Source organism: Meles meles, chromosome 5 (genome assembly GCF_922984935.1).
Source record: "Meles meles chromosome 5, mMelMel3.1 paternal haplotype, whole genome shotgun sequence".
In the NCBI taxonomy this organism is placed as follows: Eukaryota; Metazoa; Chordata; class Mammalia; order Carnivora; family Mustelidae; genus Meles; species Meles meles.
Window position 1 is genome coordinate 131,304,497 of NC_060070.1, and position 21,772 is coordinate 131,326,268.

General features: G+C 42.3%; 1 long non-coding RNA gene, 1 other non-coding gene and 1 pseudogene across 2 annotated transcripts; 2 read left to right on the forward strand and 1 right to left on the reverse strand.

Moving 5' to 3' along the window:
* The first annotated feature begins 5,838 nt into the window (after nt 1-5,838).
* LOC123942554 lies at nt 5,839-6,114 on the forward strand (annotated as a pseudogene).
* A 7,424-nt stretch (nt 6,115-13,538) lies between these two features.
* On the reverse strand, nt 13,539-15,659 carry LOC123941985. Its single transcript, XR_006818375.1, has 2 exons — nt 15,462-15,659; nt 13,539-13,610 (listed from the first exon to the last, which is right to left on the reverse strand). It is a non-coding gene; the product is annotated as an uncharacterized LOC123941985 (long non-coding RNA).
* A 3,205-nt stretch (nt 15,660-18,864) lies between these two features.
* LOC123942861 lies at nt 18,865-18,966 on the forward strand. Its single transcript, XR_006818497.1, has one exon. It is a non-coding gene; the product is annotated as a U6 spliceosomal RNA (small nuclear RNA).
* The last annotated feature ends 2,806 nt before the right edge of the window (nt 18,967-21,772 follow it).

A 21,772-nucleotide genomic window follows, 5' to 3' on the forward strand; every position in this document is an offset into this window, starting at 1 on the left:
CCAATAACACAGTGGCCAATATCCAGTAAAGAATTACTAGATGTTGAAGAAATAGTAAATGAGACCCACATATCCACAACCTAGAAAGCAAAATCATTCAATGGAATCAGAACTAGAAATGACAACATCTATCATAAAAATGCTCAGGGTATAAAATGAACCATGAACACAAGGTATAGAAAAGTGGAAGAATTAAAAAAAAAAAAAAAAGAACCAAATGAATCTGTAAAGCTGAAAAGTACAACATGTGGAAACAGGTGGAAAAAAAAAATCACTAGATGTGCTTGACACCAGATTAGACACTGCAGAAGAAGAGTTGAATGAACTTGAAGAAATAGAAATAGAAACCACCAAAAATAAAGTACAGACAGGAGAAAAAGAAAAAAAGACTGAATAAAATTAACAGTTCAGAGACCTGTGGGGCAAAAACAAATTATCTAGCATAATTGGATCCCAGAAGGAGAAAAAGAGAAAAAAATATTTGAAGGCTGGACATTTTCTAACTTTGACAAAAATTATAAACTCACAGTTCCAAGACACTTGGTAAACCCCAAGCAAGAATATACATGAAAGCATACCCTATGGTTTGTTGTGTTAGCACCTACCATTGCTTGTTGCCTGACCAGATTTATTAACTGAATGTGCAGCAAGCATGCAATGTTATGCCCAACCTCACTAGCAGGACAGAGATGGACCCCAGAGAACTTGACAGGTGCATGGTCTGAGGGCCAACACTGGGAGCTAGTAACGGAATTCACAATAAGGAAATCAGAAATTTTAAAAACTAGGACCAAGTCAAGTTGAGGACAAGAGGATCCAATAAATTAGGTAACAAGCAGAGGAGGCTTAAGTCATTGGGAAGCGCAGCTAAATTTCCTGAATCAGAAGGATTCATTAGTTTTTAATTAGACTGGGTTTTTGTGTGGCAGTTTACAGTCATAAGTGCCAAAAATGTGCTTCCTGACTTCTAACAGAAGCAGGGCTGAACAATATCCTTTGTGGCTCAAGGTTTTGTGTAAATTCCCTTGCTTCAAACAAGACAACGATGCTCTTCTCTCTCTTCCCACTGAAATGGAAAATTCCTGGTCTAGGGTCTATGATTTGCTCACCAAACTTCTAAGAACAGAGAAACCAATTAACAAATCACTTCTAAATAGAAAAGTTTCCCTGTGGGTATTTTATGCCTGGGAGTTCTTAGACAGAAAAGAATGCTCCTTGTATTTAGGACAGACTAAGGCATTTTATATTTAAGGGGGAGGATTGAACTTGTACAAAGGGGTGATGAGTAGCTAATCTTTAGACAACCACAAGGAATATGGTAGGATATTAAAATTCACCTGGTATCTAGACTAGAACCTATAATTTAGCTGATTTCAAAAGAATCTATTTCTTTATAGAACATATGAAATAAACCCCAAAAACAAAATAAAATTCAGTTTACATATTTAAAGATCTATTTTGGGGAAACATATAATAAAATTATAGTGTAGAAGTGTTCTGTCAACTAATTATCTTCAGTCATGAAATTTTTCCTCATTCACTCAATAAGTATGCATTTATTTTCCCCATAAATTTAGGATCATACTCTTTCTATTCTTTTTTAGCCACTATTTTTTCACTTAACAATGTATCATAAACATTTTCCCATGCCATTCAATCTTTCATCCATTGGCTAAAAAAAATCAATAAATACTGTAAGATAATTTTGCTTCATTCGTAACTGTAGTTATGTCTCTTTTTTCTTATGATGCTGGCTAATTATAATAGTAAGCATCTCTGCTTGTTCATGGCCCTGATGAGAATGCCCCAGTGTTTCACATAGAAGTGTAGGGCTGGCTGTCAGTTTGAGACACACAATCTTTATCACTGTAGTTGTCTTTCTATTTCTAGGTTACCAGGAGGTTTGTTTGTTTGTTTATTATTTTAGAGTCGTGAGTGGGTTTAATTCTGTCAAATTCCTCTTTGGGATTCCTGGGTGGCTCAGTTGGTTAAGCATCTGCCTTCAGCTCAGGTCATGCTCCCAGGGTCTTCAGATGGAGCCCACATCAGGCTCCTTGCTTGGTGGGGAGCCTGCTTCTACCTCTCTGCCTGCCGTTCCCTCTCCTTGTGTTCTTTCTCTCCCTCTCTGACAAATAAATAAACAAAAACCTTTTTAAAAAAATCCTCTTTGGGGCACCTGGGTGGTTCAGTCATGAAGCATCTGCCTTCAGACGCTTGAGACACTCCCAGGGTCCTGGGATCAAGCCCCACATCAGGCTCCCCATTCCGTGGAAGGCCTGTTTCTCCCTCTCCCACTCCCCCTGCTGTATTCCCTCTCTGTTGTCTCTCTATATATATCAAACAATTACATAAATAAATCTTTTTTAAAAATCCTCTTTGGCACCAATTAGGAGGTAGATTGTGTGTGGGGACTGGAATTGGGAATGCCAGTTGAGGACCTATTTCATTGGTCCATATTAGAGGAATGAGGACTAAAGCAACAGATGTGGAAAAGGAAAGAGAGGTCTTTTATCTACACAGTAAAGGGAGCTAAGAAAAGGAAAAGCAGAGCTATCTGGGAGATTTTGAGCTGGTTTCCTGAGAAGCCAACTCTGGGAGAAGCAGAGGAGGAGGAGTACACGACAGAGGAAAGAAAATGTGGTGTTTGAATGGTGTGATACCTGAGGCGTTCATATGAAGATGCACAGTTGACAGATGAAAATCTGAATCTTTAAGAACAAGAAAGAAGAAAACCTAGGTTCATAACATATCTGCAGAATTACATCACGGTTACAAGAGGATGTGAATTGGCCATGGGGAGACCACACAGGGTGAGAAATAGTAAATTTGAGGGTCAGGGGCTTTTAAGAAGCTGTTGGTGACTCCTTGGTGGTCACTGTGTTCATTTGCTAAAAGCTTAAATACTGCTTAACAGAAACAGGGAAGAGAAAAAAAATAGCTTGGTTGGGTTTTGGAGAGTATCTAAAATAGAAAACAATTTTTTCTTTTAAATAAGACAGAATGGTAATGACCTACATAAAGCGGGAAGAGGATGGAGAGTGATGAGAAGCCATGGAAAGTAGAAACGGGTTACGTAGGGAACTGCAGGAATACATTGCTCGAATTCACGTGGAGGTAGAGAAACAAGAGTAGGGTCTCAGTAGGAAACAGTCGATTAACCAAACACACTTTTCCAAAGTGTGTTTTATGGAACACTGGAGTTGTGAAATATGCTTCCTTAAAAAAAAATAATAATCTTTTGTTAAATTATTGTGGAAAACCCTAGAGCTTTACAAGGGACAGTAACATTTAAAGGGCTTACTAAGTCTGGGAAGGGGGAGAAACCTATTTCATAACCTAGAACTTCCTAAGCTTAGTTGACCTTGAAGTGCTTTTTTGTGTAACTCATCTCAACAGCACTTACAAGTATTTATAGTAGTGAGGATAAGCTAGGATATGTTGTTGTAACAAGTCAATCTCAAGGTCCAGTAGCCAAACACAGCCATGGTGGATCCAAATAGCCACTCAGGATCTCAAGCTAATGGAGGTTCCAGCACTCTGTGACCATCTCAAACATGGAACTCCAAGATTTGCTAAGGCTGGAGAAGAAAGCACATGGAGAAGCGCTCACTCTTCATGCTCTGACTCAAATGGTACACACCCCTTCTGCTGACCACTCATGGTCCATAACTGGTCATATGGGCCCACCTAAGTTTAAGGGACTGGGAAATACAAGAATGGGGGGAGGAGGAAGAAGCTGCCCCCCAGCAGTGTTATTCATATAAATACTGTTCTGTTTTCAGCATTTTGCTAAGTGCTTGTATGAATGCCACTTTTATATAATTCCCACAACACCACTCTCAATAAGGTAGTTTATTATCCCTATTCTCTGAATCAGATAATTGAGACCTGAAAAGTTTAGCTGAATTGTCCATGGTCATGGGGAAGTAAATAAAGGAGGCTAGATTCAGACCATCCCCTCTAGGATGGCAAAGCCCATACCTATCACCACTGTGTTCATCTGTCTCATGCTTCTATTCTGTGTTTTTGATAGCCTGGCCCTTTTACTCACGACTTCTTATTTCATCCTCAACAGCCCTGCCAAGATAACCACGCATGCCTTCGTTTCTAATGAAGAAAAGGGGATTTGAACCCAGTTCTCTTTGACTCTCAAATCCCCTGTTGGTGCACTTCTCCAAACCTCTTTTTCTACTATTTTGGTCACTGCATACAGATTATATGATCTTCCCCTAGCTAAACTTGGTTTACACACAATATTCTGGACAGACCTAAGACATGCCTTTGTTTCATTAGCACTGTAATGATGGTTACAGCTTTATCTAGATCTTCTTAGTGGTGATATCTGGATCTATTGACTGTAAAATCTCCTTCATACTGGAAGACTTGAAGTCTTATACCTTAAATGCCTACCCCCCACAAATTATACATTATTTTGTACATGCTGCTTCTTCCTCTGGGAGTATCATGAGGTTTTCCTTGTAGTTTTCCCTTATAAGTTTGGTATTCATTACTCAGGAAATCTTGTGTCTATTGCAAATTGGAAGATTTAAACATATACAGTTAAGACTCAAAAGCAACCCTCTTTTAGGAAGAATATCTCAGGAGTAATAGGTTCCCAGCTGTGTGGCTCCTCTGGGTCCAAATTAAAGAGTCCATGAAAGCATCCTTCAGAGCTCCCCAGTCACAGTGGGCTCAGCCAACAGTTTGAAGACCCATCTGGTTGACATCGCAAGTGGCTAGTGCTTGCTTTCAGGTAACTTAAAAGATGAAATAGTCTCAGGCAGAGAGCCTCAATGACCTCATTGAACTGGGAGCAGCAATAGTAAGAGTGGAGGCTGGGCTTGCCTCTCTAAGAGGTCAGTGAACGGCAAACAAGAAATCCATACTGATCAATCAGCTCACAAGACAAATGATGCCAGCAATGTGAATGCCAAGATTATACCAAAACCTATATATCAGTGGCTTAAACAATATAGGATTTTGTGTGCTTGTTTGTTTTCTTTCCCACGTAAAAGTAGTCCAAAGGTCAGCAATCCATGGCTAAAATGCTGGTTCTGTGATGTCACCAGTGACCCTGACTGTTTCTAGCTTTTGGCTCCCTGTTTGTGGCATCCATCCATGGTTACAGAATGGCTTTTACAGCTGCAGTCCATGTTCTGGGCTGCAAGAAGGAAGAGCCGAGGGCGGACACAGTGACTTCTGCCTAAATCTCATTAACCAATCCTATCCACAAGGGGAGACTGGGAAATGCAATTTTTCAGCTGGATACCTTGTTGCCTTCCAAAAATTCAGATACTGAGGAAGAAAGAGGAAATGGATGTTAGGTCCTTCATTATTGTCACTGCCCCACAAGGACTCCAATATACCGCACACATTACAGGCAAGTCTTGGAGGCCAGTCAGTCTAGACGGTGTGAACGCTTGTTTTCACTGTAAGAGTTGTGCTCTGGGAGGTGGTCCAGAACCACGCCCCCTCACCACACACTGCTTCCATAGCGTATCTCATCACTGTCCCCAACAATTCTGACCAGCTGGCGGAAGCCCACAGACTGAGGCTGGACGTACGCTGCAAGATATTCACCACCACTTTCTGCCTGAGGTCCACTCTTTGCATCTTGCTGACCCAGTTAGCTTACTCCTAGAACCAGAAAGTTGTTGTCTTCGAATCTGAGAGCATTATGCTCACTGATACCCAAGGGGAACAATGAGGATGTTTCTCTTCTGTCTCTTACCTTTTATTAGGGACACCTGACCACTGAAGAACAATGATTAGATCCATCCCACTCCCAGCACCTCCAATGGCAGACCATTCATCAAGGATTTTGTATCCAATGCCCAAAATCTTTTATTGGAGATGATGAGTGCCATCATGGATACAGTTGATGCTGAAAATCAGGTGGAATGGAGAAAAAAAAAAAACGCAACTTATTAATCAACTGCTGGAACGTCAACACACACTTGAAGATCTGTGAGCAAGAGTAGATGCAGTTAAGGAAGAAAATCTGAAGCTGAAATCAGAAAACTGAGTTCTCGGATAATATTTAGAAAGCCTCATGTCAGCTTCTAGTGTTTTTCAAACAACAGACACAAAAAGCCAAAGAAAGTAAGGGATTGACATCCCTTCTGTTTTATAGGATTGCTGCTGATCTTTTTTTTTGTTGTTTTGTTTAAAACTTGGATAGATTCAAAAAGTTACAATTTTTTTTGTTTGTGGCTTAATTGAATATTTATGAAGATAATGCCAGATCTAGACAAAATTAAGAGCATAACAGAAGACATCCATGAGTTTGTGTGATATATGTTAGTCTATGTAAACATGCAAATGTCTTGTAGAAACTTTATAATTAGAAATGCATATATTAGGACACCTGGGTGGCTCCATAGGCTAAGCATCTGCCTTCAGCTCAGGTCATGATCCCAGGGTCCTGGGATCAAGCCCCACATCAGGCTCCTTGCTCAGCAGGGAGCCTGCTTTTCCCCCTGCCTGCTGCTCACCTTGCTTGGGCTCACTCTCTCTGTCTCTGACCAAAAAAAAAAAAAAAAAAAAAAAGAAAGAAAGAAAAAAAAAGCATTTATCTATAAAACTTGAAAGTGAATGTTTTATCAAATTTGCTTTGATTTATAGGTTTAGCACTTTCTTCTTTTTAACTTTATTTATTATTATTATTTTTTCTATTATGTTATGTCAGTCCCCATAAATTTTAGCACTTTGTTTTATTGTAGGTGCAGTAAGAGACACAAGAAAATAGCCATCATGTTGTGAAAAGTGACCAAAATCATGTACCAAGCATACAGCTGTATATACCCTGTCCGCCATGTGGTGCCTCTTCTCCATTTGCTTCTTCCTTCCCATTTCCCTTCCCCTAAGGAAAAAATTGGTTTTACATTTGTAGAAATAATTTTAATGATTAGTCATCTGTGAGAGTAACCTGAGCTTGAATTGTTAAAACTTAACCAACATAAGATACTTTTACAGTTAAGGCTTGCCTTAGTATTAAGACAGGATTGTTGGTTTCTCTTTACTCAATTGAAAACAGAGACTACACGTATGAAGACTTTTCTTTGCCACTGAATTGCCAAATTGGGAAGGTTTGTTGATAAAAACTCCCCTTTGCACAAAATAACCCACTTGGTATGTAAAAAGATGAGCTCTGGTTATATATTTGTAATAGGAAATTTTGAGAAAAATGGAAATAAGATAGGAAAAGTACTTGGCATACAGTAATAACCAACTCCAAATGTTTTTACTCCAGATTTGCATGATCTTTGGCACAGACTAGATCTTTGGGGAATATATATATATATATGAGAATAGATTAAATGTGACTAATCTTATGTCAACCACATCTAGAAGAGAATAGTTACAAAGAGTTTAGTCTCAAGGTTTATCTGCAATAGCCAGCAGATCAACTTTTGCAAAATCCCTTTAGAGTATATTAGTATAAAATCATGAATAAAATGCCTGCATACTAGCTGATACTTTCTCAGTATTTTCTGTCACTATTTCTCCCAGAATTTTCTGTTAACCTAACTACTTGGTTTGTAGTGTTTAATCACTCTTTGACAGTTTCTAAAAATTTAGTTTGTAGATTCCATTTGGTAAGAAATTTAGTATCAAAAATAAGGTTAAAATGTTAAACAGGATAAGAGATCCACTAATATCATTTTGGTTGTTAGATTTGAGCTACTTTTAATCATGGAATACTTAGTTTTGTATTGGCATAAGATATGATGGATGACTTTAGCTGCATGAATATAATAGTTATACTGCAAACATTTTGCACTCCTTTTGTGACCTAATTTACAAACACTTAAAATTGTGTTGCAACTGTGCTTTACTATTTAATAGAAAGCTATTTTGGAGAAAGGAAGGAAGGAAGAAAGGAAAAGAGAAAGGAAAGAAGGAGGGAAGGAAGAAGGAATGGAGGGAGGGAGAGGAAGAAAGAAGGAAAGAAAGAAAGAGAGAGAGAGAAAGGAAAGAAGGAGGGAGGGAGGGAAGAAAGGAAGGAAGGGGAAAGAAGGAGGGAGGGTGGGAGGAAGAAAGGAAGGAAGAGAGGGAGGGAGGAAGGAAGGAAAAGGAAAGGAAGGAAAGAGGGATGGGGTAGGGAGGGAAGGAACGAAGGAGAGAGAGAAAGAAAGAAAAAATAAGAAAGAAAGAGAGAAAGAAAGAAAAGGAAAGAAAGAAGGGAGGGAGGAAGAGAGAGGGAGGGAAGGGAAGGGAAGAAGGAAGGGAAGGAAAGAAAAACAATGATTGAGTAGCACTATGTACCAGGCACTGTGCTTGGTGTGGAATTAACAAAGGCAAGGGTATCTCTCTTCTTGAGAATTCAGAGACTAGTGGGAACAAGCAAGTACACAAAGAAATTGCAGTGTGACAGCAAGGGTTACAGTAGACATGTGAAGGAAGCCCAGGGACTCTGAGAAAGTCCCTGATGGCACACCACTTCTCTTAGTCCACTGGGGCTGCATTAAAGAAAACAACAGACTGGATGGTTTATAAGCAGCAGAAACTGTTTTCTCAGCTTTGAAGGCTGGGAGACCAAGATCAAGGTGCCAGCAGATTTGGTGTCTGGTGAGAACCTGCTTCTTGTTTCACAGATGGCTGTCTTCTCCCTGTGTCTTCCCCTGGTAGAAAGTGCAGTGGATCTCTAGGTGTCTCTTTTATAAGGACTCTATTCTCATGACCCAATCACCTCCCAAAGGCCTCACTTCCAAATATTATCACCTTGGGGATTAGCATTTCAAGGTATGAATTTGGGGGACACCAACATTCAGATCATAGCAGTGATGGATTCCAAGCTTTAGAACACATAAGAGCACCTGGGCAGCTTGTGAAAGGGCAAGTTCCTATGTATTCTCCTAGGGGTTCCAAATATTATAGATTTGAAAATCTTGATCACCAGATTTGCCTAGCAAGCTATGCTCCTCTTTTTTCCCCACAAAAATCCCAGATAATGGGGATCAGTCGTGGATCCCACTTGGAGAAATTCTGCTCTATGGGGTCAGGTGAGGTGCATATGCTGGAAAAAGGAGACTCAGAAGCAATCATTTGTGCTTTAGGCAAGGTGCTCCGGGGGGAAGAGGTGACTCAGGTGCACAAGACCAGCAGGGTTTGGTTTGTCCAAGAAAAATAAGACACAGGGACCAGAACAGGAGCCTGTAGAGCCTCAGGAAGTGTCAGAGCCACAAAGATGTTGGAGCCAGACTATATTTATAGCACTTCATACAATAAAGTTTAAACAGCTTTCCTTCTGTAAGACAAAGCTGCAAGCTGGGGAGCCAGGAACCTGAGCTCTGGGTTTCCTGGTGCAGGGCTGGCCAAAAGAAGCACAGTGCGCTTGAATTGGTCTAGACCGACCACAAATCTCTTCCAGCTCCTCTGTCTGCCTTTTGTTCCCTCCTGCCTCCCTGCCTCAGCTGTGCCTGCCTACCACTGTCTGCCCTTGGCTCCTCTGAGAGCCGCTGTGTTCTACTGTGCCTCTCTGGCTTAGCTACCTTTCAGGGGCTGTTTTTGTTTCTAAGGCTTGACAGTATAACACCTAACAGTTTTTCTCAAGTTTCCATATTAACCTGCCTCACAGGGAAGATGAAGTTTGTCCCCTCCATGGAGCCCAAGGGGAAGCATGAGATCCATGGCCTGGACCAGGAATTGCTCATCACTCTACTCCAGCTTTCTTATTAAGCCGGAACAGTGGGCCAGTGTTCCTCCAATGGGGATACACACTTTCTGGAAAATCTGAACACTTTCCAAAAAATACTCAGGCGAGGATAGCCATAAAGGCATCCATGCCCACAGGTATTCTTTGCTAATAGTAATCTGCTTGAAAGGAGCTTATGCTTAGAATGTATCTTCCTCAATTTACAAAAGAAGGATATATCCCTTGCCCATCCCAAATCTTGTTTTAGTTCTTTGCTGCAGGAGGGCCCCTGAAGCAATGGGATAAATTAAAATTAATGATGAACCAGGTCCCTTCAGCTCATAAGGCTGTGTGTCCTTCCCTGTCTTATACATATTTCTGCAAGAAGGGCATGTTGGCCCATGGGGCCTCATCATTCAGAATATCAAAGTAGCTTAAGCTCACGGTGTTGATCCTTTAAAATGTAGTTTTTGCAGGGCAGTTGGATTTTCTGAAATACAATCAATCAAACACACAAACAAAAATTTCACCTGCTATCCTCGAGCTATACAGGCTTTATTCAGTAAAGTAATGAAAATTTATTTTATCCAATAATATAAAATATTGATTCAAATGATAGTCAATCCTCATCTCATTTCAACATATATAATAGTTAACATTTCTTGTCTCCTATTAGTAGGTGTGAAAAATTTTAGATGTCAATGTAAAAATGCGTGGGTGAGTACACAGATTTTCAAAATTCTTTTACAAGGTGTATAATCCAATGTTTGAAGATCCTAGAGTAGGACACCTTCCATCAAGGATCGTGGTTGTTCTTATTCTATTTCAAGGTGGGCTGATTTTCTACTATGTGCCGGGCACAGCGAGCCTTCTTTGGACTAAGAACATCTCTCTGTGCTCCAGAAACGCTCAGTCTCCTGGTGGTGGGTGACCTGGTCTCCAAGAGCTCTGCTGTCGGCCTTCCACACTGAGAAGTGTGTGCATCAGACTCCAGGAGCAGACGTTGTGACTCACACAGAAGGTCATCCTGAGAGGGCAGTAGGCACCCAGTCACACATTCTGGGCCTTGAGAGTTCCTGTGCGTCTGGGTGAACGAAAGAAGTGTCAGCTCAAGAGGGCCTGCAGTGTGGGGTGCGTGTTCTCCTGGGAGTACACCGAGGACCCAGGTGGGCACACACAAAGTCACAAGTTATGGAATATGCATACACGCTGGGATTGGTGCTCGGACATGTCATCCCACAGGTGTGTGAGATACAGAAGTTGTGGCTTCGGGGCCAGCTGTGGATCAGTGTGGGGCGTCATCCACGGAGCCACCGTGGAGGAAGCTGGGCTTGAGTGGGACTTTGAATGATGGACAGGATATGGGGAATTGAAGAGAGCTAGAAAGGTGCCCAATCTCCATCAGACATGTGTTGAGCAGCTGGTCTGTGCTCAGCAACTGTCAGGACCCTGAGTAACTGGGGGAGGTGGATACAGATTTGATAACGGAACCCAGGAAAATTCAGGTCTCCCTGCAGGGAAGTATGTGATTAAGGCCTAGGTCCCTGAGCAATGAGAATGCCAGGAATTTAGAAGAGGGAAAACTCGGGGCGCCTGGGTGGCTCAGTGGGTTAAAGCCTCTGCCTTCTGCTCAGGTCATGCTGGGATCGAGCCCCGCATCGGGCTCTCTGCTCAGTGGGGAGCCTGCTTCCCCTTTCCCCTCTCTCTGCCTGCCTCTCAGCCTACTTGTGATCTCTGTCTGTCAAATAAATAAATAAAATCTTAAAAAAAAAAAAAGAGGGAAAACTCCCACTGGATCTGATGGGTTAGGCAGGAGGGGTGGCCTTGGAGAGGAGAATGAGCCCAGTAAGAAGGATAAATAGGATGTGGATTGTGGGGAAGAGGTAAGGGCATCCCAGGTAGAGAAAACAGTGGTGGCCTAGGCTTGGCCTAGAACCATCCTGCTGTGTTGAGCAAAGAGCTAAATGAAACACTCAAAGACTGAGCTGCTAAAGCCATCTCGTCTTCAGTGAGCAAACATTCTTGAAGCACGTATCTGCCAGATACTCCAGGTAACCAGTGAGGAAGACCCACTGAAGGATGGGGAAGAGGGCTGGGAAGAAGAGGTTCAGATCACAGGGAAGCTTACAGCAGGAGGTCGTGGCGGGTCTGGGAAGCTGGAAGGGGGCGCGGTGGCTCAGGGTACCCTGTTGGAGTGAAGGGGGCTTTGGAAAGTGGGATTGTGACTGAACAGGGAGGGTCTCGAAAGCCAAGGAGAAGCAACTTCTCTTCACTCCCAGCGCGTGTCATATGATGGAGCTCGAAGCCGTCACATGTCCTTCTCTTCAGAGATGGCTTATTGCTGGTTTAGCCCCAGGAGGACGCGAGCGACGGCAGCTTGCAGGACCGGTTTGCACTGAGAGGGGGTGGAGGGCAGGGAGCCAGTCAGGGACACAGTTACACAAACTGCATAACTCGGGCGGGCCCCCAGGGAGGACGAACATATCCGTGCAGTTGATTTCAGGAAAGATTTACACCACAGCTGCGTAGATTGACCTCGATGTCACTGTTGACATTCTTCCAAGGGAGAGCTTTACACCCCGGTCGGGGGCGGGAGGAGCGGGGGGAGGGGGGGGGGCAAAATATAAATTTTGCTGGAAAGCTAAGAGGAAACTATATTATCATTACGAAAATATGATCCGATTTCCCACATATTCATTACCAGCTATCAAATCCGCTTCCTCCTCTCTGTGTTCTTCTTGCTCTCTTTAAAAAATAAATAAATAAATAAAGTTAACGTTTTTGTGGTACTATGACCATTATATCCACGGTATTTACAAGAAACCCTCACTACAACCGCAGCTGTTAGAATCATGCCCCATTAGTGAAGCAAGGCCCAACAGCTCAGAGAGGAGGAAACAGGGTTGGGTCTTCAACTGCCCAGTAATCAGACCACAGCCTGGGACCATTTGGTCACATTCCAGTCCGGCCCTTAGCAAGCCCATGTGTTTTTATGCAGCCGTTTCCAGGGCTCTCGGTTACAGGAACATCTGGGACGCGTGTGTAAGCCATCTTCACAAGGCAAGGCCCAGGGTGCAGTGGGCGGTGACAGGGGACGGAGCTCTGTGCGCAGACTCCAGCCCCAGAGCAAGCGTGCTCTGGGGCGCAGAAGTTTGTTTGCGGACGCATTGCTTCCTATGGAGCAGATAGACGTGTGGGTCTGTGACTCCTGCCAGGAAGACTGACGTCACGAGTTTGACTGGCGGGATTGGTGAATGGGTCAGTTAGCTTTGCACAGAGGCAAACTTTGTTCTCTTCACTTAGCTGCGCCCCCAACCTGGCTGGTCCGCGACAAATGGCAACCAGGTGACAGGACTGGTGCTCTCCCCAGGGAAAGCAACTGTGAGCTCATCCTCTCGGAGGGCGGGTCAGGAATGTCATCCTCACCCATGGAGAACGGTTTATTGTTTTTGCAAGCACCCCATGTGTAATATCTTCAGCTGCCCTCCCAGGAGCCACGCTGTAAATACAAAATGTAATCTCATTTACACTTTAGGCAGGCAGCAAGATACATCGGGTTGATCAAAGGCTTGGACACAGAGGAGCCAAGATTTGCTTCCCATCTTTGGGTCAGAGCATCAGTACTTGACATGAAAAAGTACTGAAGGCCAAGGGAGAGTTGATGTAAATCATTTAAACCAGAGGCTCAAGGCAGCAGACTGGGATACACCACTATCCCTTTCCCCAGGGGAACACAAGCAAACAGAAACTGTTTCTACAAAGGGTCTTGAGCAGGAGATGTTAAAAGGCAAATGCTTATCAGTAACCTTTGATTTCAAAGATTCCTGGCTGTTGAAACAGTGTTTCTGTCTCTCTTACCACCCGCTTAGATTTGACAAGCGACTTGAACCATTCCTTTTTACTCTGAGATGTTCAAAAATGTGTGTGCAATCTGCAGCCAAGAAGGTTTTCTTCCAAATGATTCTCGGTCTACCTACAGGAAAGAGAAGACATGAAACCGTTGCAGAGCCAGATGGTCTGGCTTTCTCTGCATTTGGCTACGAATGAGACACAGCCCATTCTGAGTTGTCAGGCATGCGAGGTGCATCCCTGCACCTACATCACCATCACTCTTCCTTAAAGAGCCTCTAAGCTACCACAGTGAAAGTAATCCCTCCAAAAGCTTCCAGGCTACAGTTTTCATTTTTTTTTTTCCCCTTTAAGAGGTCATTGCCCATAGGGAAGATGCATTATTTTTTTTCTCTTTTTATTTTTATTTTTAAATTTTTATTTATTTTTTCTCATTTTAACTGGCACCTGTAATTCTTTCAAGGACATTTCCTATTCTATCTCTAAAGTTGATGCCAAGCTGTGATCTACCTCATATAGGTATGTCATTCTGGACTCAGCTCTGCGAGGGTGGAGGAAGAGAAGGAAATGCAAATAAGATGCTAAAGCAAAAAAAGAAAAAAATTAGTCCATAGACTCATTAGCATGCTATTTTCATGACTCAAATACTTTTCAGATTATTGGGTGCTCATTTTGGAAATAAAAACATCTATATCAAAACATCAACAAAAATATTTATAGCCAATATATCTAAAGATTAATATTCTTAATGCATTTGAAAAAAAACTTGGAGCTGAAAATCAACAAGTTTTTGACCCACAAAAAAACATCAGTTGCATATGGCTCATCAGAATACTAAAGCTTTAACAGATAAATGGGCCCATACTATTAGTAGAAAATATAAATGGCTTCAAACACATGAAAAACCATGTAACTTAATAACCAAAAAAGAAGGCAAATAAAAAGCAAAACCAATCTGTTTTCAGCTATCATAAATAGCAGGAATGCTTAATAAGACTGACTGTCCAATGCTCGGCATAAAGAAACAAGAATGGTGCTCGAGGGAATGCAAGTTGGCATAATCTCCTTGGAAAGCAAATTAGTGATAATGTAACAAAAAATGTGGATTTTTGAATGTTCAAATCTTAGTTCTAGTAATTCCAGCTCTGTGAATTTATCTGGGGGAGAACTGTTCTGTCCAAAGATGTACATTGCAGTATTTATAACAGTAAAAATGTGGAAGCAAGCCCCATATCCAAGAATAGAGAAATTAAGCAGTAATCAGAAGCAAGGAAAGTAGCCTTAAACAAACTTGTCTATAAATCTCTCCTTGGCTGTTTAATAATTGTGTGATGTTAGACACATTACTAAAACTCTTAGCCTCAATATTTTTTAACAATTTGTATCATTGAAAATAATTCCTACTTTGTTGGGCTCTTGTCAGGATTAAGAGGGAAATGTATATAAATTGCTTGAAACTGTGTCTGGAATGCAGAAAATATCACCTTCTCTGTATTATTATTATTTGACCATCCTCAATATTCTTCAGCTGTTGGAAGAATATTTAAGCATAATTTGTAATAACAGGAAATTTCACATTATGTTATGTGAAAAATCAGAGCATAAAACGAAATAGAGATCATGGTCCAGATTCTGTAAAATATGCATAGAAAAAGAAAAAAATGGATGAAAGAGAAATCAAATTTTAATGGGTTGACTGGGTCTTAGAATTAGGGGCGATTTTCCTATGGGCTTTCAACTTCTGTGTCATTTCCAAGTGAGCTATAATGAGCATGCATTATTTTTATCATCGAGAAAGGATAAAATATATTTCTTAAAATACATCACCAGCCTCTGGTGTTGGTTTCCAGACAGAGCAGGTAGTTGTTTTTATCCATGGCTCCCAGGCAGGAGGGGAGGGTAGCTGAGATGCAGGAACAGAGGTCTAGATGAGGAGCTGGCACCCCTGGCTTTGGGGTCCTGGATTTCCACTTACCCTGCAGTCCTGGCTGTCGTGAGCTGTGCTGCTATGGGGAGAGCATCCAGGGAGATCTGCTTCACTGCAGAGCTGGTGGGGAAATGCCTCCTTACTCCCGCACTGGGTTTCCTGTGGAGCTCTCTGATACAGTTTGGTTCCCTTCTCCTGATGCTGGTGGGATGGAATAATTTGGCCAAGATATTCTTTCAGCTCATATCTCTGTGATGGGCTGAATTGTGTCCCCCTAAAATTTACATGTTGAATTCCTAACCACTGCCCTTCCCCCGCCCCCACTGCAGAATGTGGCCTTATTTGGAAATAGGGTTGTTGCCAAAGTATTGGGTTAAGATGAGATCATCTGGGTGAGCTCTAACCCTATACAACTGGTGTCCTTATTAAAGGAGATGTGGACACAGAGACAGGCAGAATGTGGGCACATTCTCCAGGCAGGGAAGGCACCCCCTGAAGGCTGGAGTTACACTGTCATGAGCCAAGGAACCAGCAGAAGCTTGGAGAGAGGCATGGAGCAGATCCTTCACAACACCTTCCAAGGGAGCATGGCCTTGCTGACACCTGGGTTTCAGACTTCTGGCCTCTGGAACTGTGAGGCAAGAAATTTCTATTGTTCAAACTCCCTCTCCCCTTCATTTTGTGGTACTTTGTGAGGGCAGCCCCAGCGAATGAAGATGGCGCCCTTTCCTTCAGCCCATATCGCCTCTTCCTCCTTCCCTCCCTTCCAGTGACAAAAATAAAAGACTTCTGAATCAAATGAGTGTTCTGTCACAGTCTATTGGACAGAATGGTGCCCAGTGCCCTCCCCCAGGGCTCTGCACAGTCTGCGACTCAGTGAAGTTGCCCAGTGAACCAGTCATGGTCCAACCACAGCGGCTTTCTGGTCAGTCACACGTGGCGAGTCATACGTAAACTCTTTCACCTGCATCCTGCAAGGCTGTGTATAGTTAGAATCTGTATATGTCCTCACAGAGTGGGTCTTTATCCCATATACCATAATGATGATGAGAGAAAACATTGTGTGATATTAGTAAGAACAAACCTAAAGTACTGTATTTAACATGTCATAAATTTGTTTGAATGTGAAAGAGGCCCCAGAAGTGCCTTTACAAGTTAGAAACACACGTCTCTCTCCTGTAGAAGCCCAAGGTGCCATGGGGCCTGGGCTTGTGAGGTCTCTCTATGTTATGGATGGAACTTTGTGTCCCCTTCAAATTGCTATGTTGAAGTCCTGCCCCAGTGTGATGGTATTGGGAGGTGGGCCTCTGGGAGGGAATTAGGTTTAGATGTGGTCATTAGTGTTGGGCCCTATGATGAGATTAGTGTCCTTAGAAGAAGAGAAAGAAAAACTGGAGTGCTTTCTCTCTGTCACATGAGTAATAAGGTGACCATCTATTGGGACCTTCGTCTTAAATTTCCCAGCCTCTGAAACTGAAGAAAGATCTGTTGTTTAAGCTGTCCACTCCATGGTATTTTGTTGTGGCAGCTTGAGTGACTAAGACAATCTTCTTGCTCTGTCAGCATTTCCCTTACCACTGTATCACACCCTCATTTCCAAAAGGATTCCCAGTCACACTGACATTCCTTTCAACAGGGAAAAAGAAAGGGACAGGGAGAGAGTCCAGTCTGTCCCACTGAGACAAACTGCACACAACACTGCCCCCTGTGTCCCACTGGCAGGGAGTTGATCCCATGACCATTCTCAAAGCAAAGGGAGTGAGAGAATATAATCTTTTTTTCCTGGGCAGACAGTGACCAGACTAAAAAACCTTTTTTTTTTTATTTTTTCTGAGTATTTTTTTGAAGTATACTTGACATACCATATTACCAAATTTTAGGTGTACATCATCATCCAGCATCTCTATGTGTTATGCGATGCTCACCTCAAGTGTAGCTACCATCTGTCACAATAGAACACCACTGCAATACCATTGACGATATCCTCTAGGCTGACTCTTTTATTCTGGCTTATGCATTCCATAAATGGAAGACTCTATCTCCCACTCCCCTTCACCCATTCTGCCCATCCCCCACCAATTGCCCCTCTGACAACCATCAGTGTATTCTCTGTATTTGTGGGTCTGTTTCTGCTTTCTGTTTGTTTTGTTTTTTCAGATTGCACGTATAAGTGAAATCGTATGGTATTGTTTTTCTCTGTATTATTTCACTTTACATAATACCCACTAGGTCCATCCACGTTGTTGTGTATGGCAAGATCTTATTCTTTTTATGTCTGAGTAATATTCCACTGTAGATATATACACACCCTCTTCTTTAACCATTTATTTATAGATGGACACTTGGGTTGCTTCCATATCTTGGCCATTGTAAATAATGCTATGATAGATATAGGGGTGGATGTATCTTTTCAAAGTAGTGCTTTCACTTTCTTTGAGTAAATACCCAGTAGTAGAATTACTGGATCATATAGTTTTCTATTTTTAACTTTTTGAGGAATCTCAAGACTGTTGCCTACCATGGCTGCACCACTTTGCCTTCCCACCAACAGTGCAGGAGAATTCCCTTTTCTCCACATCCTCACCATCCCTTGTTTCTTATCTTTTTGATTCTAGCCATTCTGACAGAGATGAGGTGATAACTCGTTGTGTTTTTGGTTTGTACTTCCCCGATGATGAGTGATCAGCATCTTTTCATGTGTCTGTTGGCCATCTGTTTGTCTTCTTTAGAAAAATATCTATTTGAGTCCTCTGTCCATTTTTTAATGGGATTATTTGGGGGGGTTTGAAAAATTTTATTTCTATGGGAGAAGGGAAGACAACTTTTGGGGAATAACCTGCTCTTTCTCTCAGCAACCAAATAGATTTTTGTGACATGACCTTTTTGCTAAGGTGGGAACACCTGAGAAGTACATAGTTTCCCTGGCACCGGGGAAATCACTGAACAATGCATTAACTGGAGAAAGATGGAATCCTGTTTGCACTGTAGGAAATGGAGCCCCTTGGGCAGAATGAACCATTATACCTACTTTTCTCTTGTTCCTGTGTTTACATCTAATGAGCATTTGTCTCTTTTGGGATCCACCCTCAAGTTACCTGTCAGCCAAGAAACTGGCCTGTGGGTACATTTACTTCCTTTCAGAAGACTGAGGGGGTCAGTGGCTCTTCTGAGCTACAGGGTCCCATCATCCATGTAAGACAACTACTAAATGTACAGTGACCTGGACACTGTTAGAGCCATCAAACTCTGCCCAGAAAGGACTGAAGAAAAGTAATCTTGATGTTTTGTGTCTTTTAGAAATTTGGCATTGTGAAGGGAGCTCCAGGAAGGAACTCAGAAGGGAGTATTCTACTTTTAGTTTTGCTGGTTTCAAGCTTGAGTTCTAGGAACCATGCATCCTTACCTATAAAATGAGACACTGAGATCTACTATACAAACCATTAGGTGTTTTGTGCTCGCTTCGGCAGCACATATACTAAAATTGGAACGATACAGAGAAGATTAGCATGGCGCCTGCGCAAGGATGACAAACCATTAGGTGTTTCTAATGCTATGAAACAGAGATTCTATGCTCACTCAATCAAGCAGCATGAACTGAATTCCCCTCAGGCTCAGAAAACAGTGGACTGATATGACTTGACTAATTTAAATTGAAAAAGAAACGCAGGTAAACTTACAGTGTCCACAGTTTAGACAGCAAGTTTTTATTCACAGGACGACAAGGAGTAAGGTGACGTCCGTATGAAGAAACATGGATTACCATTTAGCTTGGAGTCATGAATCCAATGGACAAGTGGTGGAGTCTGGAATTATCCTATGAAGTGGAGTGGAGCCCAGGTGTCCTTGACAGTCCCACTGTTGGCTGGGAGTGACCTTCCCTCACCCCCACCCACCTCCATCCCCTCAGTGCCAAATCTCAGGGTCAGGGCAATGTTAAGGAGCAAATTGTAACTAGCATGAGGAAGAGGAAAATTATGTGTTTATGGTGAAAAAATTTAAGTGGGAGCCCTCATTATGTCATGTGTGTGACAGACCAAGAGTTTACCTCTACCTTTGTGTGTGTGTGCGTGTGTGTGTGTGTGTGTGTGTGTGTGTGTGTGTAAGATTGTATTTATTTGACAGAGAGAGAGCACAAGCAAGGGGAGTGGCAGGAAGAGGGAGGGGGAGAAGCAAGCTCCCCATGAGCTGGGAGCCTGCTCAATCCCAGGACCCTGGGATCAGGACCTGAGCTGAAGGCAGATGTTTAACTGACTGAGCCACCCAGGTGACCCGCAAACTATCATTCCAAAAACACTGCAATTACAAGAGGTAGGAAACACAGATGATCAACCCATCTGATAATTAAATTTTAAAAATGTTTTTGGGGGAATAAATTGGGTTCTATTTTCAGAATCAGTGGCTTAGAGATGTGAATTACCTATTAATATAAATCCACTTCATCTAAGTTTTCACCACCATAACTTTCCCTCTGTTTTGTTTCCATTGCTATAGTATTGTATTGTTATGACATTATGTATGTACAAATAGAAATGTCTGTCAACATCAAATAAAAGATATCTTTAGGCTCTTTAAATTTTTCAATTACTTTCTTCAGTGTGTCTTGACTAATTCTGGACTTTCCTCTTCGGGCTCCTTCCTGTTTTCTTTAAATTTCTGTCAGTGATTCACCACCATCTAGTTCTCTTCGTTTCCAGTATATAACACTGTATTGGCATAGAATAGGCATTCGATAAATATTTGATGAACAAATGAATCCATATCAGTGGTTCTTAATATTCGGGATAAAGACTCCTTAGGGAATACGAAGAAATCAGTGGATTCTCTCCCCAAGTAACCGAACTCACAATTTTGCATGACAGTTTCAGGGCTCATAGCACCCATCCTCTGACCTAAGGGCTCTTCAAACCCCAGACATCACATTACAGTGTGAGCATTTTTGAAAACACTAAAAGCTATTTGCTCTAGTACCTGATCTAAAAAGGGAAGATGGTCTCCGATATTAAATTTATGACCCGGTAATTCAAGACACTGTTTCCCACTACTGGTCCCAGAGGCACTGTCTGTAATGAAGAAAGTCTGGAGAAATAGGTACCCGAAGCATCCACAAAACTAATTTAGCATAAATTGCCCAAAGGGAGGCCATCTCTAGGTCTCCTGCCCAGTAAGCACTGCCTCTGATTGAAAGCATTGCTGAATGCTGGCATGACACAGGCATGTGAAGATGGGCATGCTCTTTTTTTACCAGCTTAGCTCTCTTTCTCAATCAACACTCATAGGAAGGCAAGTCTAGCCCAGATCTGCCTTTGCTTCAAGTGTCTCATTGTTATGTAAATGAGTTTTTTAACTCATAGGTTTGGACATTTGTTTGTTTCCTCCCACATTAGGGATATTTGAAATGTTTTGGCTAATCTTGCTTTAGGGAAAGTGCCGAAAAGTAGGTCATGGTTCTTTCCCTAAATAGAGTTCAGGCAGACCGCTCCCATGCAAACTTTGGTATCTATCTTACAAACTTGGAAGCCAGGCTTCCTGTTAATAGGGGTAATACTTTGGTCTATGCCAGGATTTCTCAACCTTGACACTGTTGACATTTTGGGCAGAATATTTCCTGTGCATTATAGAATGATTAGCAAGATCCCTGGCCTCTATCCATGGGATGGGTAGTGTCCTCCACCCAACTTCCACTCCTCCACTCCTAGCATTAACCGTCAAAATGTCTCCAGACATGGCTACACGTCCCCCAAGGGACAAAGTCGCACCCAGTTGAGAACCACTGATCTATATGTTTCCTTGGTCCTTTGAGTATCATAATTGTAAGTTGAGAAGCACAGGATTTTAAAGTTCCTAGGAGCAAAGCCACTTCCAGGAGATTTACTATGTACAGACCACAAGTGAGTTGCTTTTTCCAAAATATGTACACTTCCATGCCTGGCTTAGGGTCCTCACTGAGACTACAGAAAGGGAGAGAGAAACCAGCACTTCCTTTGAGGGAGTGGCTAGAGTTTGATGCCCTGGCCTTTAATTCACATGAAAATTCGTTCTACCAAACTCACAACTACTCCATAGGAGAGCTTCTTGGCAGAGGAGAGAGGGAGCCCACTGGGCTGCTTGGCAAAGGAGACATAGTCTCTTCAGGGAAAATCACAATTTACTCCCAGAAGACACAGCACAGCAAAAGGCTTAGGCACAGTTGTCATGGGAGAGATGGCTCCCATTGCATCTGGAAAGAGAACACAGGTGTGCTGCCCAGAGTGGAATGAAACACATCTCATTTGTCAAGCATAACTAAGCCAAAGACCAGCTTCCTTAACGTTTCTCAGTGGCCCACTACAGGGACCCACTATCTCATCATTCCTGCTCTT